Source organism: Montipora foliosa, chromosome 2 (assembly GCF_036669935.1).
Source record: "Montipora foliosa isolate CH-2021 chromosome 2, ASM3666993v2, whole genome shotgun sequence".
NCBI lineage: Eukaryota > Metazoa > Cnidaria > Anthozoa > Scleractinia > Acroporidae > Montipora > Montipora foliosa.
Window position 1 is genome coordinate 27,476,504 of NC_090870.1, and position 7,984 is coordinate 27,484,487.

A 7,984-nucleotide genomic window follows, 5' to 3' on the forward strand; every position below is an offset into this window, starting at 1 on the left:
GATGTATGCAGAAGCATACGAAACGTCAAGTAAAAGATAATTTCAAAAAGGATGCGTTTATATCTGTTTGTCACCGCTGTTTGTGTGTTATTTCTGATCTAACTGAGATGGCCAAAGAAAAAGAGTATTTACGACATGGTTTATGTAACATTGTTCATGTTGGGGCTGGCTGATTTTGGAGTCCATTGTTGGGTATATGAGATAAACTTTATTAGGGCTTACACTAATTTGCGTAACGAAACGAAAAGAACAGAAATACAGAAAGAATCCTAACAGTCGGTAAAGCTAACCTTAGGTCTTATTAGGCCTAAAGAAAAGTTTTTAGGCCTAATGTTATTAGCATTGGTAAATGGTTAGGGTTGTACCTGCTCAGAAATTTTCAATCCGTTTCAAAAAATAGTAATCTGACCAAAATGACTATTTTGAAAACGGACCATTAAATTATTATTTAAAGAAAATTAATTTGTTATTTATAATATTATAATAACTTGAATCATGTATTTTACAATGCTAATTTCATTTTATCATATTGTCTTCATCAGAGTGATTGATTATAAAACTGTAATTCCTAAATTAAATTGATTTTCACACTGGAAAATGATGTGGGTTGGTGTCTTTGATCCCATTCATGGGTTTAAGTAAAATCAAAATGGCCCCTAAATGGCACATAATTTTTTCTTTAAAGTTGAAGTATTTTTTTATTGTTGTCCAAGAAAAGTGAAGCACATTAGCCGAGATTGCCTTTACTAAGGTTTAAAAGCTCATTAACATGCCTTAGGACACTTTTCAGCGAAAAATAACAGGGGGGGGGGGGGTCAATGGCCCGGGGGCCCATGTTTTGTCCTTTCCCCCTGTTGAATTAATTTGCAATTGTAAACATTACGCGATATTCACCGGTGCATTATCCGTGTTATTATGAATGAGCAACTGGCTTAAGAAAAGTTTACTTGCTTTGTTCCATACTTGGCAAAGTAATTAAACATGTATCACCGTACTTCTGCGCCACATGGTATTCTGAGTAAATACTTAAAAAAGCGTCTTGTTTCAGATCCAAAAGGTCTTTGTTTACAGAGTAATGCATCACAAAGGAAATTTATGGTACCGAATAACAAAGGCAAGTCAGACGGGCATGTATACGCCTTCATATACGCGTATGTGCGTATAAGCTGCCTGTGCGCAGTTAACGTATATCTGAGCGGTGCTGTATCTGAAGTACAACACGTGGTCGATGCACTTAAGGAAGAAGTTGACAGGGACCTACCACATCCACAAACCATCCTCTGCTTTATGCAAAACAAATATTGTTGCAAAGTAAATAAAAATTGATGCACAGTTTTTAGGAAGAGCGGAAGGAAGTTTTTAGGAAATGTTTAGTTTAGTTTAGGTTAGTTTATTGAGATTCGTCACAAGAGAATATATACATAACATATAATAAGAAAAATAGAAACATAATAGTATGACGTGACCGGAGAGACGAACCAGGCAGAGCCCCAATTGTAACGTATCCCCTAGGCTCAAAAAATAGATCTAGACTTACATAGTAGAATTAATTAGACTTACATAAAAGATTAAGAAAGAAAAAAGTATGCAAAATAATTGACAAATCATGACGGACTAAGGTTCTAGTAGACCTCTAAAGTGATCGTTAAGATGGACTCTAACCACAAGAGATCCTGGCTAGACTTAAGTATATTAGGTAAGCTGCTCCACAACTTAACAGTCCTAGGAAAATAGCTGTTACAATAGTATTCCTGATTATGCCGAGAAAGTAGGTCAAAGTTGGCTTGATAAAAATTACGGGTTCTATAATGCCAAAATTACTAGTAACAGTTCCAGTTTTATACTTAAACAGGAGAACTAAATCGTGCATTTGTCTACGAAAATCTATTGGTATAACTGACTTCTTTTGGAGGATAGTTCAATATGAATTTAGTGACACGCCTCTGAATGTTCTCTATCAGTCTGCGATGTTTTACTAAGTAGGGTGACCACACACTTGATGAATATTCTCGTAACGGCCTGACAAGCGCCGTGTATAACAACTTTCCCTCGTCTGGACGTTACGAATGTCCCTGCCACACAGCCTCTTCACTAGACCAAGTACCCTATTCGCCTTCGCACACATCTGCTTGATATGACTATTCCATGTGCAGTTACCAGAGACATTTACGCCCAAGTCAGAGGTTTCCGGAGAGTGCGATAATACTTCCTCGCCAAGATGATATGTGTTGAGGGGCTTTCTAAGAGATCTTCGCTTGGACATACGCAACACTTTACATTTAGTATGTTAAATGTCATCCTATGATCGCTGCTCCATGAATGTAAACCACCTAGCTCAGATTGCAACAAGGCAGGAAAACTTAGAGAGTCTATAGGCCGGTAAAGTTTGCTGTCGTCCGCAAAAAGGGCGAGACTTGATCCATGCTGTACGTAGGACGGCATTTTCGTTTGCAAAAACCAAGAACAACAGAGGCCCCAATATGGAACCCTGTGGTACCCCAGATGTTACAGGTAGCCAATCCGAGAAGGCACCCTCAAGAACGACCCGCTGTTGTCTATTTGACAGATAGCTCGCAAACCATCGAGGGGCGGCGCCTGAAATACCATGGCGGAGGAGCTTAGTCAATAGGAGGTCATGGGGCACCTTGTCAAATGCCTTAGAGAGATCGAGGTGTATGACATCTACCTCTTGACCTCCAGCAACCATGTCCAGGATGTCATGATATACCTCTAATAATTGCATAACTGTTGATTTCCCTCTTAAAAATCCATGTTGCAGATTGTACAGTAGAGGTGCAAAGTGTGGATAGCAGTGGTTAAAGACGCACCTTTCTAACACTTTTGAGACTATGGAAAGCAGGAAAATCGGTCGATAATTCTCTGCCAGAGTCGGGTGGTCCTTTTTGAAAACGGAGGAGACATTTGCACGTTTCCACAGCGCGGGTACCACCCCATGTGACAGAGATAAGTTGAATATTTTACACAAGGAAGGCGCTATCTCAGCTTGCTGTATTTTTCAGGGGGGATCCAGGGATATTTTCAGGCCCACATGCTTTATTAGGGTCAAGACTAAGAAGAACCTCCCTCACTTCAGAGACTGTAAGTTCAATAGAGTCTAGTTCTTCTCCGACGCCACTGGGGGCAGAGCACTGAGTGGTGGCGAGGCCGTACTCGCCGGATTAAACACAGAACTAAAAAACTCTTTTTAAGATGTTAGCTCTGTCCCGACTGTCAGTTACAAGTTTATGTCCGTTCCTAAGAAAGTTAGGGAGGGTCTATCGGAAGTAGATGACTTGATGTAGGACCAAAAGCGCTTGGGATTTTCTGAGATGGATGCCTTAAGTTTTTCTGCGTGCTCCTTCTTTTTTCCGCATAAGCATTTACTTTACAGGTTGTCGTAGCTCGATAAACTTGGCTTCAGTGGATGACGAGAGCTTTTTCTTGCGTCGTCTTTTTTCTTTAACGATAATCTTAGTTCATTGTCTATCCAGGGCAGATCATTCACGCTTCGTGCTTTGCATTTAGGAATATGATCATTAGCAGCTGCAACAAGGAGATCATACCAATTGTCAAGTGAGGCGTCAACATCATCGGGAACAATGCATGCGTCCCACGGGTATTTCGGAATGTCTCTTTAAGTCCTAACCAATTACCACGCTTGAAGTTATACACAACGCGTTTTGTTTTCGATCTGTTAGGGACTTTTTAGATCCAACTCGAAACTAATTAATTTGTAATCTGTACAAATTATATCGTCAAATCCATGGATGTATTGGACTTTAGTGGGAATAGTAGTGAGAATTAGATCTAAAATGTTTTTGTCCCTGGTCGGAAAGTCGATTAACTGTCACAAGTAGTTGTCTTTTACCATCTTGGTAAAATAATTGTGAAGACAGTCCCCAGCTTTTGCCGTACCAGTTTGCCAGTCGATTCCGAGAGGTTAAAATCCCCTATTACTAGTATCTGATCGAATTTGGCTTTTGAGGCCAGTAACAAAGTTTTCTTGAATTGCTTAAGATATTCCAAGTCCGTGTCTTGTGGTCTATAGAAGACAACTGCTAGAATTTTTCTCCTGGAATCTGGTGGAAGCTCACAAACCAGTATTTCAGCGTCCGTTTCTAGATCGCTGCGGCGAATGCTCGGTAGTCGATTTTTTACGGCTAAAAACACTCCACCTCTTCCTCTATTTTTCCTATCCCGTCTATAGATGGTTAAGTCTGAGCTAGAGGGAAGGAGCTCACAGTTCAAGTAGTTTGGATTAAGTCACGATTCCACACAAAACACTAGGTCGTTTCCAATCGATAGTGCTTGGAGCTCGTTCTGCTTTTTGCCAAAACTTATCGAATTCATATAAAGACACTTGAGAGTAGAGCAGAAGGGTATGTTCTTGTGCCCTGGTGAACTGCCTGGACCAGGCTGAATCGCAATGCCTCCGCAAAGAAGAAGTAAACCGGCCGCGAATCCAATTGGTTTACCTAAGTCTCGGCGGCGGCGAATAAAATATGTCGAACATGGTCTTACAGAATCATTTGTCTTACAAAATCTCCAAAGATAGGACGAGACTTCGCTTACGTGGTTCAAGTTGACATTCGGCTGACCAAATAACATCAGGAGACGCAAAATTAATAGAGAAATGGCACAGCCCAGTAAAAGGCGTCCAACCGCCATGACAGCATGCTGTTCCATGTCGATCGAGAATATAAAAAAAAAAAAAGAAAAAAGCCATCAGCAACAAAATTTGCGACATGAAGACAACTTGACATCGATTTCAGCAGCCGCATGTGATCAAGTTAACTTGCGTGTTACTACCAACTCAAGAAAGAAAGGATACATCTGTGACAAAATGACGGCAAGAAACCGGGTTTTTGTTGTTGTTGTTTTTTTTTCTTTCAGATGTTATTTTGGGGAAGTGGATGTTGGGGCTCATTTGTTGAAATTCAAGCACGCTTCCGACAGACTGTTTATTTTGGTGATTTATGCACGCGCTGTGGGCCTATTTGCCCCCCACGGACTTACACTAACTCACTGACTCTTACAACCCGGCGACATAGTGTGTAGTGAGTGCACTTAGAAAGTGCGCTACCACAAAAATCATTGACTTGTTAACTTGTAATTAGGTAGCTGGTTTACATGTGAACTTTTAATAGCACTGTATTACTAAACAACACTGTAATAGCACTGTGAACAACGCACTGGTAATGTCCTGTTGCAAGGGCTCCTAATATGGTTGAAAAGAGAAAATGTAATCATTGTTTTCGAGGATCTTGACTCTAATTGTTATTTGACAGCAATAAATATGAAATATTTATTAATATCATCATCATCAACAACAACTTTTTATGTATCAGTATTATCTATAACAGGTTGCACTCCTGTCCACTTTCAAAAAAATCATTAACTCAAAGACGCATCTACTGGCGTTACAAAAATAACTTGACTTGACTCAGGTAGTGGAAACGTCAGTCAATGTAATCCTTAACAGTCTTTCTCTAGAATACGCTCACCCGGACGATCAGACAGCAGTTCTAGTCACGCCACCTTTTTGAATGTGCAATGATCATAAAAGGTTCCAATGATAGTGTCCTGCCAGTCTTGTTATGGTTTAGAATTGTGAAGAACTGAACTTGAGTTTGAAATTAAGAATTTTCTTAATTGTGTAGAATTTTTTTCCTTAAGAAATCATTGAATTGTATCCTTTAGATCAGCTATTCCAGTCACACTATTTTTTCGTAACTTCCGTGAGTATGATTTGTGGCATGATTTTACAGAAAAATTATTTCAAGAACGTGTTCAACTGCATTTTAAAAATCCTCTGTTAATTAAAGGTCGCTGCTACGACATTTTAACATGAGTACAGGATGATTGATGTCGTTTCAAAAAAACAAGCAGATGGTTTGGTCTTAAACGATCCTTTTGTTACTGAAAGCTAACATTCGCTATGACATCAGCATTGGTTAAGAAAGCTGAAGCAAACAGATCAGATGTTTTTTCTCTGAATTTTCTTAGTTTCTCACAGTTAAAGCCAAACACTCCTGGTATACACTAAATCAGTAGATAGCAACTCGGGGGATTTGCGCCCGAAAATATTGTAATCTTTGCCAGAAATATGTGAGTTAAAATCACCTTTTTGGGCCATATTATCTCAAAAAACAATTCTTCACCTCAGTGGTGGATGTTTACCTCACCGGCGACTAGCCCCCTCCACTTCAGTGAACAGTTGTCAGTTATTAAACTATTGTCAGACCATTTTCTAAGGTTTACCGCAAACCCCTTACTGTTGCCATGGCAACGGTACCACTGCTTAAGACCCTCTAAAAGTCAATTTTTTTTCGAAGGTACCTGAAAAACTAGGAACTTTGCCAATTCGGTGTCTTAGTGTATTTATTCTCATATCCAAAGACCCATTAAACTCTCTTACTTAATACTCGGTATGAGAACTATTGTAGACTCGTGAAAACGAAAACAGCGGTCTTAATATCCTTGAAGAAACGTATTAGATTTCAGTTTATTTGGTACAGTCCCTTCCGTTATTTTTCCGTTACTTTTAGTATTTGAATTCAAATTTGTTGTAACTGGCATATTTTATCACATATTTTCCAGTATTTCGACAACATCAATTCGCTACAAACATGTAATAGAACCAATACAATGTAAACTCCCATTGTACCTGAAGAAGGCTGGTTTGGCCAGCCCAAATATAGTACACCACTAAAATCAAATCTACGTTGTATCGGCTCTTGCTCAAAATATTTAGCTTCTCGAAAACGCTCTTGGAAGTTGAAAAAATGAAAGAAAGAAACGAATCTTACTTGTTTTACAAAAATATCAGTGTAGCCGCGCACCGAGCTACGTTTCAAGATAGTGCTCAACACATCTGACGAAATTTATTTCCGATTTTAGCGACGTTGTCAATTTTTTTGTCTTTAAATTTGAATTTGATGACCTGACATGAGTAGTTTCAAGTATTGCGCGAGTGGCTTACGTGCGCTCCCTCAGCCAGAGACCCTTTGAGCCTCCTTAAAACTAAACTTTATATTTATTCCAATTCATTAAACAACTGTGATCTCTGCTAAATAATTGGCCCATGAAGTACCTGAATACATTCCCTCAGAATAGCTTGGGTAGATCTTTTAAATTAAGTAAAACCGTATGGATTTGCGCTGCTTTCAACTTAAGACTGGTTTTGTGCCTGCAATCAAGTAGACCGCTATAAAGTAAAATACACTCTCAGACCTCCCTGCGTCATCAAAAAATAATTGGTACCCCGGGGCCCAGTGAGTTCCCTCACTAACTATAGCTTATGGACGAACAGGAACATAATTAAACCGACATACCTGCTAATTGAACGTTTCTCTAATGAAAAAATGTTCAACTGCTCAGTGTACATCCTGCTGTGTTCCCCGAATTTTGTTTACTTTATCTCAGTCATTCAGTTATTCCCATAAACCAACCACATAAAATGTGATTTTCATTCAGTCTTGTAATTGTGGCGTTTGAATACCCTTTAACTTTTCGGAAACCACATACTTTCCTTTGTTTTAATTCTATTTATAAACTTAATAGTGGAGCTCAAATTTGTTAAAGTTTCTTTAACCAGTCGTTCTTTTTGTATTACATTTTTCAAATATTTCATTGCAAGATACTAGGCCTTCAGGAGCTTCGAAGTGCGCACACGATTCGACAAAAAACGTTATGTGATCAAGAGCTTAAGTTCCAATGAAGTGATAGATTCGGAAACCAAGGCGGAGAAAAATTCAAAGGGAGAATGCTGACTAGAGAAAGAAAACCACAATCAGTCTATTACAATGAAAAATCACTTCCGCTAACTACCGTACTACGCTAATTCCGCATGCCGTTTTGTTAAATGGGCCTGGAGGAAAAATTAACGGGAATCGCTGACTAGAAAAACCACAGTCAGATCTTCTATTAACCATGAAAACCACTCCAGCAACTTACTCCCGGTACTACGCTGTATTCCGTATCC

At 39.2% G+C, this 7,984-nt stretch overlaps 1 pseudogene; it reads left to right on the forward strand.

Annotated features, from left to right (window-relative positions):
* LOC137990638 (uncharacterized) overlaps positions 1-462 on the forward strand; it is a 2,064-nt pseudogene extending 1,602 nt beyond the window's left edge.
* Positions 463-7,984: the final 7,522 nt, after the last annotated feature.